This window comes from Ursus arctos, unplaced genomic scaffold (genome assembly GCF_023065955.2).
Source record: "Ursus arctos isolate Adak ecotype North America unplaced genomic scaffold, UrsArc2.0 scaffold_1, whole genome shotgun sequence".
Lineage (NCBI taxonomy): Eukaryota > Metazoa > Chordata > Mammalia > Carnivora > Ursidae > Ursus > Ursus arctos.
The window spans coordinates 19,718,900-19,734,665 of NW_026622763.1; the positions used below are offsets into that span (position 1 = coordinate 19,718,900).

Here is a 15,766-nt window from a genome sequence, read left to right on the forward strand (position 1 = left end):
ACTTTAACTCAAAAAGAAAAAAGGGAGGAAGACTGCTAGAAAAGGTTATACAGAAAAGTTTAAAGATAATAGTATAATGAGTGCCTGAATTCCTTCTGGTTTTACCAGTTCTTAATATTTTGCCATATTTCCTTGTTCTGTCTCTTTGGCTAATGTATTTTTATCATGCCCCCAAATTTTAATATTGATAAAATTTCATCTCCTATACTAACCATACAATTGACACCCCCTCCCAGTTGTTTGTAAATATCCTTCATAGCTTTTTGAAAAATCTAGAATCCAGTCAAATATAACACTTCATATTTGTTGTCATATCTCTCTAGTCTTTCATAATTTTGCTTATTTTTTTTCATAATATTGATATATGAAGAGGTCAGGCTAGCCGTCTTGTAGAATGGTACACAGTATAAATTTAAATTTGATTGTTTCCTCACGACTAGATTCAGATGAAATATTTTCAGAAGAATATCACGAAGTTGTTATTTTTGTCCCCTACTACATTACATCAGGAGGCCTATAATGTTAGTCTGTCCTGTTATGGGTGATGTTAAATTTGGTCACTTGGTTAAGGTAGAGTCTGCAGGTTGTAAACATACTTTTTACTCTTTGTAATTAAAAGTTATCAGAAATGAAGTATATCTTGTTCAGTAACTGTCTTTCACCCAGTAGGTTGTGTCATGTAGTCCTGATCCTTGCCAGAATCTGTTATTACATTACTGGTTGCAAAATACTGATTTTCTACTTGTAAGAAAATGTTAACTTTCTAAGAAATTAGTTCCCATAAGATGTCTCTTGCTTATGGTAATCATTTGCTCTTTTTATTTAGAATGTCTTGGGAAATATCTGAGAGAACTAGGTTCAAATGTTGCTTTCACCTTTAAAGGTCAGGTACTTAAAAAGTCAAGTAAGAGCTAAGGCACCAAAAAGTTAAGAAAGTTTATCAGCAATGTCAGTAATTAGATTTAGACAATTAAGTTTCTGTTATTAGTCCCATAGTTGCCCTAGTTCCTATAATTCAGTTGGGAATTAGGTTTTTACCTTATAACTACAGTTAAACACTATGTTAATTGAGTGAGTGTGCTTCAGTTTTTGCAGAGGACATTACTGAGCATTCTAAGAAGTACAGTATGAAACTTGAGATGCAAGCAAAAAATGAAATTCTTTAATTCATCTTTCTTTTACTGAGAATTTGTTCTTGGAAGTTTTCCTTTGTTACCTGACCTTTTTGGCATGTTTTAAGCACATTTCCAAGACATCATAAGAAACCTTTCTAAATGTGTTTCACTATTTATTTGTATGGAACACTTACAGGGTGCAGACAAGCTGACTTATTAATTAATGATAATAGTATTCATTAACAGTAATTAATGGTATAGTATCCAAAAGGAATATTGAAGGTTCTGTGTCTTGTTGGCTAGTTGTAGATTGTTCCTAAATGAAAGGTTCATTATCCATGGAGTTCACTATTAATGTCTAAGTCCTTTCCCTTCAGAATCTACTTGACAGTAATATAACTACATTTTAAAATGTTTTTGGTTATGATTTTTCATTGATTCAAAATTCCTTGAATTTATAAGGCCTAAAAATTTCCAAAGCTCAAAGAGAAATGGAATCATGTGGAACTTTATCATCCAGGTATACAAGTGGGTTTGTCCTGACCTTTCTGACTAGTAGAAATACTCATTTTAATTTTTGCCACAATGAAAGTGGTTTCCTTCATTATTCTGCATTTTAGTTTGTCCATCTGTTTCATAACAAAAGCTGCCTTGAATTTATGTTTCTCGTAAGTAACAGATTCTGAGAAAAAAAATCATTTGTACCCTTTGATAAAAGCAGTAACCATTTATGAAAAATTATGGAAAACTATTTATTGAATATTTGTTTTGGGATACTCAGGCTTGATTTTTACCTCTTAACACATATCTAGATACCAAAAAGTACAAGGCATGGTAAGGATTGTACACTGGGGAGGTAGGTATTTTGAGGAAATTTAAGTAAATTAATATGAGAAACCTCTCAGTCAAGAATCATTGATATTAGCCGCTGTTACCACCTTTGTTGTTTGTATAGTCAGGGAAGGTTTTGTGGATTTAAATCTATTAAGTCTATTAATAGGGCTGCAATAGAGCCTATTTTTGAGAAAGAAAAGTCAGTGTCTTTTATTTTGCTGTTCGCTAGCTGATACGTAGTATGCTGCTGATCCGTTAGGCTGTAGGGCGTATCAACTCTCAAGACTTAACCTTTTAGTGGCAGAGAAAAGTAGTATGTCTGGGTGGTAGGATACATTTTTCTTCCAGTAGTACAGGTAATGTGTAAGCCTTGTCTGGTTAGGATCCGTACAAGATTCCTGTATGCTTACAGAAAGTATAATCTTTGTTTCACAGAATGGGAAACAGGCATGTGCTTTACACAGCTATTACAGAAGTCAGTGCTTAGAATTTAAAAAACACACTTGTCTGCTAATTTGGTGTTTTACCCAAGAGACAGAATTGGTTGTCTGTTTTCTTCATTTTATTTTGTGTTCTGCTCCTAGTTATTGAATGTTTAATAAGTTGGGTTTTTGTTTTTGTTTTAATTTGATTTCCGTTGATTCCTTTTCTTGTAAGTCCACCACTTGAGCTCATCTAGACAACAAGCATCTGACACAAGGCGGAATTGTCCTCTGATCTCAGTTCTGTTGCTGTCTCCATCTGTTGGTGTGAACAAGTAATGCTCTTGCCAGAATAAGCGAGCTCATTTTAATTTTAGCAAAAACAAATTAACAAATAAGGAATTATGCTCTTTATTGCATTTTCTTCCTTTGTGACAATTAAGTCAGTTTGAAGATGCAAAACTATCATGGGATGTCAGCTTTCATAGGCAGATTGTTTTTCTGTAGACTTTTTGCTAATGATACTGAAAGTGTCAAAGAGAGTTATTAAAAAGCTGATATATTAATCATGCCTAGATTCGATACATTTTGTTTTGGGGAATTCCAGAGAAAGATAATTATCTCAACTTTTTTTTTTTTTTTTTACCAGTGTGAGGTCAGGAATCAGTGTGCAAGAAAATTTAAGAGTGAGAAATCTCAAAAATCCTGACAGCCTTTGCACATTCACAGTTCCATGGGCTTTTGCATCATTGCTTCTGAATTGCTAATGAAGAGCTCAATATAGCTTCTGATGCATTTCAGATATTCTGGGTGGTGACTGGCTAGAGTGTTACTGACATCACAACATACAGCTGTTGACTTTCTATTGTCTCTGAGTCCTCGGCAAGTGCTTTAGAGTGCTCTAAAGCAGCGCTCTCCCAATGCCTGACTGATCAGCTGGCTGTGTGTGCGGTGAGCTCTGTAGAGGAGCAATGCAGAGCATCAGTTTACAGATACTATGGAAAGTACATCTTCATTCACTCTGTATGATGAAGCAAACACCAGTACAATGAAGGTATGTATGTATGTGACTCTTCGTTTATTTGCTAAATGTGTACAAACGGTAATGAAATATATGAAGAGTTATTCTTCATGTCACTTAGTACCATAATTTTGCTAGGGGCATGTGTGGTAAAATCCTTACCATGTCCAAAATGAGAGCATGTTTTAAAAATGGTTTTTGCTTATTTTTGCAAAGATATATTTGTTTAGGTTGATAGAATGAGTAGTAGGAGTCATTCACTTCTTAGCCGAGGACAAGTTTCTCCTCCCCACCCCAAAATTTGTGATAACTCTTTGTACTGTATTGATTGGACAGTGTACCTGTATACTCCTTGTTATTTGTATATAACAGAACAGATTGTCAGTTGGAGAAATAATTTTTCTTTCAGGTTCATCTTAAATAGACATGCTATATGGCTTGTTGAATCTTAAAAATTTCATTGTGGAACAAATGCAGTGTAGATGAGAGTCTTTCGGAAATTAGGAAACCAAGAACCTTCACTTTCAAAGCTGATGTTAATTTTTTGTACCCTTTTTGGGGGGAAGAGGTAGAATAATTTTTAAAGCGCTTATAACAGAGCAATACTTAGATCTGTCATTGCTGTGATTAGCGTAATCATACCACATTGCAAAAGACCTAATGCTAATGAAACTGTAATATTTAAAAACTATCTTATTTCTAATCATACTGTCTAAAAATTTTGACATTTACCTTGATATTTTATAATTCTTCAAAACAGGAATCTCACCATATAGGTGAGATATACTGACATGACTAAAATATGTCCATTAGTGTGTAACTGGCTCGTTTGAAAGGTTTTTGAGAGGTTTGCTTCCTTTTCACCTAGAATTAGCCAAAATTATACCAGTATATGGAATTGCTGTGCTATTTTCAACCCCCCCCCCATATGAAAGTTATTTTGCTCTTGAGAAATAACTCATCTCTTTTAGAGGAAGCAGGAGGAAAATCACTAAATTGCCCATTATCAATGCTGAATATCATTACTTCTCTTTCTTTTGTTTCTTTCTCATTCCCAACTGTGTAAGTAATTAGGATCATGAAAATATTAATAGCTGTTAATAAAATTAGGGTCTTTTATCAGATCCATTATTTCAGCTTAATGCCAGGAGAATTTCATCAGTTCTCTTTTAAGCTTCAGGGTTTCTTTGAAGTTGTATGTTGAGAAGTAGAAAAGAAAAAAATTAAACAGCACGAACTCTGAATTCTTGCCTACAACTGCTTTCTTCCATCTTTTGTCACATTCTACTTTTTTTAATACCTTTCCTCTTTTTTATTCTTTTTTTTTCTTTAGGTTTCTGGTTACATCTCTACCTTCCCTTGCCCCACCCGTGTGTGTGTGTGTGTGTGTGTGTGTGTGTGAGAGAGAGAGAGAGAGAGAGAGACTTTCTGAGTGTCTCCTCTCTCCCTCTTTCCTTCCCCTAGCCCATTGGTCTTTTCCATTTTTGTCTCAGTCTTTCTCCCTTTCTGTCCATCTGTCTGGTGTTTCAGGGTCTCTCTCCTTGTCTTTCTTTCCTTTTCTGCTCATCTGACTCCCTCTTCCTGTTATCTCCCTCGCTGTTTTTCTCGGTCTATCCATTTTCTCCCTTTCTGTTGGTCTCTGTCTCTCTCTCTCCCTTTGTCTCTGGTTCTCAGTGTGCCCCTTCCTCCCTCTTTCTGTCTGTCCTCTCCCTGATCCCTTCCTTCTTCCTCACTTACCATCTTCTTACTCTTCTGTGCCTCACCTTCTCCCTACCTTTCTGACCCTATTTCTGTCTCTCCCAGTCTCCGTGACTGCCCTTCTCTTTTCTGCTTCCCTCCCTCCCTTTCTTGGCATTTTGCTCACTTTTTCACCCTACCCTCAGGTCTTTTTGTCTTTCCTGTCCAAGCTTTACTCACACACATACACTCTCCAATTTTCATTGTCATACAGTTTTTCATTTTTCATTGGAACCAGATCTGCACTTGATTTTAATTTTTTTTTTTTTTTTGGCTAATGAGTAGCAGTTACTAGTTGCATCTTAATTTATGTTAATTAAACTCTGTGCTTTCTAAAAGATATTAATGGGTAAATAATTAAATATATTTTAAATAAACAGATTTTACCCTTTGCTCAATTTCTTTGTTTTTAGAAACTTATGTTTCAGGCCTTACAGTGGATAGAAATGATCACATATTGAAATTATCATTTAAAATGTTTTGCCTTCCAAAGATACATGTTTACACTGTTAAAGGGGATTCTTTTCCTCTCAAATAATTTTTGTATTTTTCAAGATTTTTAGAAAGTAGTATTAAAATTACTTTTCAAGATAATTAAGACAATATCCTACCTCATAATTGTGTTCCAGGTTATGGTAAACTTGAATTTTTTTATACCTATATGGCTTTTTTTATACCATCTTGTATTTTCCAAATGTGTTACATTGGACATATGTTGGAATTTTTTTCTTTCATTTTTAACTTTTTACTTTGAAATAATTATAGATTTACAGGAAACAGCAAAAATAGTACACAGAGGTCCCATGTGTGTCTTTAAAGATTTTTAAGATTTTCTAAATGTTTTCCTCAAGATTTTGTATCTAGTGTCTCAGTTTTTTAAAATATTCTGAAGAACAAAAATTCACTTAGCATTTACCTGTTTACATAATCACAAACCTAGCAACTGTCATTATACTGTGTTTGCTTTGTTTTGTAAAGCAGATTGATACAGCAATGTGATGAAGGCAAGTATATCTTAAATAGCATCCTGGTTTCATGCTAACTAGCATAGAACTATCAGGGAAGAAAAATTCCCAGTTAAGAAGTTATATATGTTTAAAAAGCAAAGAAAGCTATGTAAGATGAAAATCTTTTCAGAGCAGATTTTATATCCCTCCTCTGAAATTATGTAGCACTTGTCATTTCTACCTTCTTTTGATTCCTGCCCTGCTTGTTATAGTTCGCTTCTCTGCTGTTAAATCAGACTCCTGGTCTTGTGGGGTGGGAATGAAATAGGACCGAAAAGTCATTGTCGCTGTAAACCTTCTCATCACACCTCTCTGGCTGACCAACCCTTATTCTGATTAATACAGGTTATCTTTAATAAAGTTAATACAGGACTTTTATTTTTTCAGACTAAGATCCTCTAAGCCATAGAGTTCCACCGATGTGCTTTAATAACTAGAGGGAAGCCTGAAGCCTGGTTAATGTCACTTGACCCAACCCCACATTCGTATTTGACCAGAGCAAGGTTCGGGGTGGGGGTGGGGGGAATGAAGGGAGGGCAAATGTGTGTATGTGTGTGTGTATGCACATATATATATGTTCTATATTTTATATACAACATGCATATAAGAATATTACATGTAAAATATAAAATACAAATTGCTAACTCGGACTCACGGATATGCTTCTGGAGAACCAAGAAACCCCGAAAAGCACATGCAAAAATATCTCTGAACATACACAAATATGAGTGCTGTGTTTCTACAGAAAGGATCCTTGGATTTAATAAGACTCTCAAGAGGATCCTTTCATGGTCTAAAAATAATTAAGAATTACTGCTTTATGGTGTCAATAAATCATTACTCAATCTACTATGTGGATCTAACATTTTCTCTCTTTCCCTTTATTTTCAAATGCTTAGAAGGGTGTATGATTTCCTCCAACAACAGGCACTTCCACAAAAATCATATGTAGTTTTTTTCAAGTAGTTTGAACATACTCAATGACTCATTACCAAACACATCTGATGTCAGACTACAGTACGGGGATCACCAGAGAGATACGGCAGAATGTTTTGTTACCTCAGTACTTTCAAAGTTCTAGTTAAACCACAACTTCTTTTAATAGGTCGAAAATGAATGCCAAAGTAATTGAGGACTGCATGCCCCCATTGAGCTCCAATGAGACAATTGTAAAGAAAGCAAGAAATTTATTACATATTAATAACTACTAAAACAATTTGATGTGGTAGACATGGCTAGGAAATAATGAATGAAGTAATTAAAAAATCAGATAATGAATGAAGTAATTTAAAAATCCAGAAATATATTAGACTCTGAATTTATTTATTTTGTGCAAAGCCATAGGCAGTTGAAGCAATTAAATTGGACAGAACCTTAGGTGTTTCAAAGAGAAATTTTATCTGCTCATTGTACAAGTTCAGTGTATAGTGTGAATGCTAGAGACCACGAAGGTCTCAGCGGTGTTCACTCATGCCTAGTAGCAGCATCCTCAAACTATAAAAGTATTTGCACTTTGTTGTACACATCCTTTTGTGGAGTCTGAAGGTAGACGAGGGCAACTGAAAGACAACACCTGTTCTACCTCAAGCTGTTTTTAAGCTATTTTTACTGACCATGAAATGCTCTTTGACCGAAGGAAGAAATAAAACATTTTTGAGCTTTTTTTCCCTCTGAACATAATCCCTAGGTGTTTTCTTGAAAGAGGGTTGTGATCCTTTGTTGCAAAGAATGTAGTTGGCTGTTCAAGAAGTGAAGGGTGGCATGTTAGTAGTTATAAAACAGAATGTCTGCCAATTGTAACCTAAATTAAAATCCTATAAAGGAAACAGATTTTGTTGTAAGAAAGAAATGGGTTGTTAGGTCTACTGATTCAAATGCTAGAGAGAATATGAAGTTTCATATGTTGATGAAATATATTAAGCCATCAAAGAACCTTTGGGTGGATTAGATACATGTGCCAGAAGCCCAGCATGAGTTTTACTAAGACTCTTTGATGACAGAGCTTAATACTTCTAAGGCCTTCAAAGAATTTTCATTGTGATCCTTTGATAAGAATGAAATGCTAGTCATGGCTAAAAAGCACATGGAGGTAAATTCATTTAGTTATATTAGTTATACAGAGAAAAAAATACCAAGTGAAATAGAATTCTGAAGGAATGAAGAGAGCATCACATCACAGTCTAGCTAAAATAGCACAAAGTTATTTTATAAAGGTTTCTTATGGGATAACCTAGCACTTGGCACAGTCTATGTAAAGTATATACCTTCTCACTGATGGCATTAGGAATGGCTGAATAAAGAAACTGGGATTATGCTCATGATGATGTTCGCTTTTATTTATGAGCGATAAACTACAGATATGCTATGAACCCAGCACAAAAGACATTAGTAAGGAATGTAACGAATGAGACTAGACAATGCAAAAGGTAGATAATTGCAGTGACTTCTTATACCAGCTAACCCAGAGTTGGGCTTAACTTCACAGGTTAAGGACACGGTACTCCCCTACAAATCTGCTCTCACTTCAGACACCAAGCCACTCTCACTTCTGACCAGCTGGCTATAAATATGAAGGTTCCTATTACCCTCTCAGAATTGATAATTCACTAGAACATCTTAAAGAATTGAGGAAAGTGCTATACGTAAAATTACAGTTTTATTAAAAACGATGCAATCAGCACCAAAGGAAAGACACGTAGGGCCAGATCTAGGAGGATCCCAAATGCAGAGCTTCCCTTGCCTTCTCTCTGTTGAGTTAGGATGCATTCATTATCTTCCCATTCAGTGGTATCTGACGATATGCAGATTATTGCCATCCATTGAATCTCACCCATGGTTTTTATTGGAGTTTTGTTACATGAAAGATTGAATCATTGCAGTGCAGTTGAACTCAAACTCCCACCCCACCCTTCCTTTCTAAGAGGTCTTGCTGATATCACATAGCTCAAAACCCCAACTTGCTAATTACCTGGTTAGTCTTTCTGGTGTGACCTGTCCCCATCCTGGATCATTCATTAGCACAAACTACTTAGGGGCCCACCATGAGTCACCTCATTAGGGTGAACTATCAGGATATACCATCAGTTAACAAAGACACTCCCATGGCAAGGATTTAGAAGCTACCTCCCAGGAACCAAAGACAAAGGCCAGCCAAATTCTTCATTATACAATATTTTATTCTCTATCAATATTTCTTAGTGTTCTGTATAAAGTAAATAATTCACTTTTGTGGTTCTCATTATTTAGAAGAGAAAACTTGAGGTCAAGACTGAATACATCGATATTTCTCCCTCCAGCCAGTTCCCTCTAACCAGTTCCATTGCTTAGAAGCATCTCTGAGTAGATAATACACTATTTAAAGAATGAACTATAATCATTTAAACTCAATATGGAATAAAAATCTATATTCTCTCTCCTTACATGCCCATTATCTTAAGTTCTCTCATCCTCATTATCTGTGCCCAGTTTCCAGGAATGTAAACCTTTAAATGTTCTTTGTTTATTTCCCAAAGCATGATCAGATGGTAAGACCAGTCTTTTTTCTCTTCGTAGTCTGTAAAAGAGATTTTATTATGTGCCAAGAGAGCTTATTAGAACTTGATATATTTCAATCCTACATTTAACACAAAAGTAGGGAACTCCCAGTTTAATCTCGGACTGTGATAGGTTTAGAATTAAGGCAAAATACATTTTATCCTCACTAGCACTGTATTAAGTGGTAGTTAATAAAGCCTTCAAGTATGAAGTTACATTAATGGCCCTCACTTTATTGCATTGTCTCTTGCCTTCATCTCCCAATATCTAAATGCCTTTAGAATCTCTCCAGGTTACCCCAGGATACTCCAAAGTATCTCCTGGGAGCTCCTGAACAGTTCTTTTATACTATTCCAATTTTATCTTTCTCTGGCATACTACCAGGTTTGGTAGTGCTTGCCATAAATTTGCTCATGTCTCTGCCCAAGGTTCCATCTCCTAGAGCATCCAACAGTAGTCTTCAGGTTACCATATTCCCTAGAGTCTTCTTTTCTGGGCTCCATCACCTGGGTACCATAAAGCTTTTTGTCTCCCACTTTGCTGCTTCTTTGGTTCACTAACATAAACATTCCTTTTAGCTTCTGCTTTGGCTCAAACTAGGACCCCTGCTAAATAAAGATACATGTAGAGTTCTTTTAGTACTCTAGCTTTCCTAATTCTAACTTTTTACCTTTTGATTTGGCTTACCTTTTGATTTGATTTCTTTCCAAGATTTTATTTATTTATTTGTTTGTTTGTTTATTTTAGAGAGAGAGCACTTGTGGGCTTGGGGGAGGGGCAGAGGAAGAGGGAGAGAAACAGACTCCCCCTTGAGCAGGAAGCCCAATGAAGGACTCAATCACACAACCCTTAGATCATGACCTGAGCCAAAATCAAGTCATACACTTATCCGACTAAGGACCCAGGCACCCCTGGCATTATTAGGCTTCTTAAGCATTGTACCACACAGTAATATAAAGTCAGATCTGGAATGGTTGTGGAAGGACATTTGGCCTGTTCTAATGCCAAATTGCCCCTGAACTATCTCATTTAAATCACTCCCATTACACTGACCTCAGTTACAGAATAGTAGAAACCCGAATTCTTGTAGTCTACAGACTTCTCCTGAAGAACTGTGCCTAAACGGTTCTGGATGTAGATGTCAGCTTTAATGAGCCTTTCCTTAGAGACTCACTCCAGGATTTATCCTCACCCACTGTTCTCCCCAATCCCTACAGCCATCCCAACTTCCTGACTTCCAGCAAGTAATGTTCTGGGTAAAATAGAAAAAGTATTTGTTAGGTAGGAATTCCCTCAGTTTTCTGCCACATTCCCTTCAGTTTCTGAGGGCAGTGAATACTTTTAAGGTATGTCTCTATTTGTGCTTCTGACCCCATTTTTTTGTTTCTTTCCACTTCAGATTTTCCTTCTTACTCTTACTTTTTTTCCTCTTAAGCCTCTCTCTCTCTCTCCTTTATCTTCTGGCTTCTCTTTGGCCTACACACTTTCCATCCTGAAGGACAGTCTTCCACTAACTTTGCATCTTCTGCTAACTTTGTTGCCAAATCAGTAGACTCTTTTTGTTCCTCCACCTCCCTACTCATCTCTTTAAGGGTTTGTTGTACCCTAGGGATTCTGTCCCAAGCCTACTTCTTGCTTTGCTTGGTGGCTCCTTATCAGTTTCATCTATGTTGATAATTCAAGGCTTCCATCTATACAATGATTCTACCCAAATAAATAGCATCAGCCCTGCCTTCTCTCCTTAGCTCCAGGTCATCCAGCATCCTGTTAGATTTCTCCACTAAATGTCCTGAAGGTACCTTAAACTTCCTGTGTTCATAACTGAAATCATTGTTCTGCACCAAATCCTTTTCCCACCTCAGATATTTCCTATGTTGTGGGTAGGAAGCACCACCTACACCTTCATTGTGTTGTGTCATAACTATTTCAGTTATCACGGCCCTGACCTTTTCCCTGACCACTCCTGTAACTAGCTGGCTTCCCCCAGGTCGTTACATCTCTTCATTTCTAGAGGCAGTATATATAGGTAGTGGCTAATAGCAAGCGCTCTGGAACCAGACTATCTGAATTCAAATTCTAACTCTGCCACTCAGTAGTCTTACAACCTTGGGCAAGCCGATTACTCTTTCTCTGCCTCACTTTCCTCGTTTGTAGAATTGGGATAAGAGTACCAACCTGATAGGGTTATTAGGAAGATTAAATTAATTAATACAGTGAAAGCTTTGGGAATAGTGCTTTGTGAATAATAGGTATTTCAGAGTTTGCTGTTAATATTATTGATTTTAAAGCATGTATCACAATCCGTAATTAACTTGTTGACTTTTTCCCTGCTGTAGAATGTAAGCTACTTGAGTAAAGAGGTCCTGTCTGCCTGTTTCACTGCTATGGCCTTAGCAGTCAGAGCAGTGCTTAGCCCATGGTACCTAACCAAAAGATTGGAATGAATGAACGAAATCTCTTTTTTCCTTTTCAGCCTTCGTCTCTCAGCCCTTTGCTAGGTTCTAGTCACTTTCCACCACAATTCTTGTAACATTTTAATTGCTAGAACAGAATCCATCTACAATTGTAACTGAAATAATTCTCCATGGCTTCTCTTAAAATATGTTCCTCTCTATTATTCAGGCTTTCTATCCCTCATGAGATCGAGTAAACTTCTAACCTTAACTTCAAATATATCTACCCTTTGATGCTATTTTCCTGTTGTTTTTAGAACATGTTTTAAAAAAACGTCAAGACCAAAAAAAGGAGCATTATAGCAAACATTCAGTACTTCTCAAAATTAACAATACTGACCTTTTGTTATATTTGCTACAGGTCATCTTTTTTTTTTTTTAAGAAATAGAATAATAATAAAGACATGATTGAAGTCCTTTTCTGTCTCACCTGAAACTTTTTCCTTTCCCTCCCCAGAGAGAATTACGTGAAATAGATTTGTACCTTTATCATCAGTGCTTGTGTGGTTTTTTAATGTTTATGTAAGTTGCATGTATTGTAGAGATAATTCTGCTTTGCCACTAAACATTCTAACATTCTTTTGGAGACTTGTATTGATACAGCTTTAGTTCATTCATTTTAATTGTTTATCATACTGTACAGTTCTTATGCTTTAAAAAAAAAATCAGTGCCTCTATTGCTAAACATTTGGTCTTCCCCACTCTTTGTTTTTAAATAAAACAGTTCATTGAATATTATTGTGCATGTCTGTTCATGCACGTATTTGTGTCTCTTCAGTGTGTAGATCTAGAAGTGCTGTGAACTCCCATTCCCCATACCATCACCACCTCTAGGTATCATCAGTATTTTTTTTTTTTTTTGTCTTCAACTCCAGCATATATACTCTCTTTCCATTTAATGGGCTTCTTTTTCCTATCGTCCCCATTTCTCCACTGAGAATGCAACATGTTCTTGTAACATCTTAGCTCTCTGTATCACTTCTTCTCTAAAAGTAATTTGTTTCATACTCTTGTCGACTAATAAATTATTTGCGTCCATTCCTCAACTTACCAAAAGTCTTTTGTCGTCTCTTTAAATATCATCTTTAAATTATTTTGTATATTTGATGATAAATGTCATTGCTAACCATCTCTCTCAGGTTTCACCAGCTCTATTAGGTCAAGGTAGTTCTTTCTCTTTTGCTGTTGTAAAACATAGCTAATACTTACTGCAACTGTGTTGCTTTCTGTGGTTCCTCAATATATTTCTGGTTGATAGTAATTGTTTATAAATCACATAGATATTTAGCATTTTGAAATATTGGTACTTCTATTCTTCTTCAAGTAACTGACTCTGAGAATATGAGTTTTCATTCTTTCTAAATACAGCATAACCCGTTTTCCTTGTCTTTCTCACCAGAGGCCCATGACCAGTTGGTTGTGTTGATTGCTAACCTTAGGAGAAGAAGCTGATGTGTGTTGGTCTTGTGCAACTTGCTTTATTTTATAAATGTGCCTGCCTGATTACATGGTTTACTCTGATGGAAGAAATAAGCACTGTGTTCAACTAATGAAATGACATTGAATAACCAGGTAGTTATAAGGGAAGAAAAATGCAGTGTGCTTTGCCAGATTCTGTTTCAGTTAACTTCGGTAATTGTTTTTTCCCTCAATATTCATGTGAAGAGTACTTAATTTTTACCTGTAGGAGCCAGATTTCTTCCTTGTAACAAAATTAATTGATTTTTTTGATGTTCTGTCAACCTAGAGCAAACTGATTTTCTTTGTGTGAAAGTAGACTATTTATTTTTGTAAATGCCTAACTTTTCGGGTCTTTTGTGCTGTAGAACCAAACATTAGACCCCAGGCATAATAAAGTGATCCTTTGAATTAGCAGTATTGTATTTTTGTTGCTGAAAATTCTGAAATTTTCACTACAGAAACTACATATTCATGGATTGCATATACTAGTCTGTCTTCAAATATTGATCCCAATTCTGTCTTGCTTTGTTTCTTTGAGGAAGGTACTTAAGTATTCATATTTATCATTTGTAAACTACTAGGCTTCACATTGCTCCTTAGCTACAAACTGAATCCTTATTGCCAACCAGGTTTACCTTGTTTGATACTGAAGATTACAAGAGATAGGGAGATTAAGAGAAACCAGATGATTACGTGGTTCTGATACTGCAGTAGTGATTAGCTTTACTGACCACTAATAAGAAGTTAATAGTGCTGTCTTGCTGTGCAGCGAAGAACAATACATAGCTCCTATCCATGTGAAAAGGCTAATTTACTTTTTGTAATGAACACAATGCTAAGGGAGTTAGTACCTGTTACAAGAACTCTTGAGGGGCACCTGGGTGGCTCAGTTAGTGTCTCCCTTTGGCTCAGGTCATGATCCCAGGGTTGTGGGATGAGCCCTGTGTTGTGCTTTCTGCTCAGCAGGGAGCCTTCTTCTCCCTCTCCCTGCCGCTCCCTCTGCTTGTGCTCTCACTCTGTCAAATAAATAAGTAAAATTGTTTTAAAAAGAACAACTATTGAAATAAAGGTATTCTCTAAATACATATTGCCCCTCCTCTTGGTACATAGGACTGATGATAGAGCATTGTGGGTAAGAGCCTGGAGCGGGACACTTGTCTGCCCTGTTGCATATCCTTGTCCCCACACTTACTAGCTGTGTGACCTTGGACAAATCACTTAATTTCTCTGTGCCTTAGTTGCCTAATCTGTAAAACAGGGGTGATAACAGGACCTACTTAGAATTGTTGTGAGCTCTAAATTTATTGATTATGAAAGGTAGTAGAATAATACCTGGCACATAGTAAGCTATATATTAGTATTAATTTTTGATGGTAATTATTTGTGTTTCTTTTGTAGATTGCCTAGTCCCCATTTCTCTCTTTTTTTCCCCTCTTGGTTTATAAAAGCTTCTTTACTTTAGATACTTTGACCCTTTCTCTTGGAAATAGATTTTATCATTTCCCGTTTAATCTGTTTGTTATACTTTGTGATATAGAAATATTAAAACCTTATTGTAACTTTTAGTAATGTTTCTTTGATAGCTTCTAGATTTTTATGTCATGCTTGGTAAGGGCTCTCCCTCCCAATAATTATAAAAATATTTCATATGTTTCCTTGTACTTTTATAGTTTATTTTTTTAAGTTATGATCTTTAATTTTACCTTTGGTTCCCTTTTGCTTATGGTGCCAGGTGGGTGCCAACATTTTTGTGCATGTGGTTCTGAAGATTTTATTAGATATATAGACATTTATCTTTTGTTGGCTACCTGGTAACACAGAAATTATATATAATCAAATCTCTGACATGTTCCTTACAAATAACGTGTTAGCAGTTGCAAAAGTGTTTATTCAAAGTTGAATATGAATTTTGAGCACATATATCCATCTCTTTTAGGTTGAAACAGATTGAGACAATTTTTAAATATCAATAATAGTAGGTACTCACATAGATGCACTTAATAAATACCAACATTGCTAACTTTCTCTTAAGTTGCCTTTCTGTTGTAGAAAGTTAACAAATTTATATACATTTTTAAATAACTTTCACTTACTTTATAACAATTTATTACATTAGGGTGGTGCATTTAATTGACTCCTAATTGTTATGGCAGAGACACCATATGGCATCCCTATCTCGTAG

The 15,766-nt window shown here is 35.8% G+C and overlaps 1 protein-coding gene across 20 annotated transcripts in view; it reads left to right on the forward strand.

The window, feature by feature from the left end:
- The window catches only part of R3HDM1 (R3H domain containing 1), a 195,761-nt gene that overhangs the window by 49,513 nt on the left and 130,482 nt on the right, over positions 1-15,766 (forward strand). The window contains exons 1-2 of one of the 20 annotated variants that reach the window (XM_048214542.2): positions 3,041-3,425; positions 13,523-13,695. The exons of 15 other annotated variants lie outside the window; for them this stretch is intronic. The gene's annotated coding sequence lies outside the window, so the exon portion shown is untranslated. Of the gene's footprint in view, positions 1-3,040; positions 3,426-13,454; positions 13,696-15,766 lie in introns of those variants that run through there. 4 more of the 20 variants (XM_048214553.2, XM_044388239.3, XM_044388237.3 and 1 more) reach the window with 4 other exon arrangements.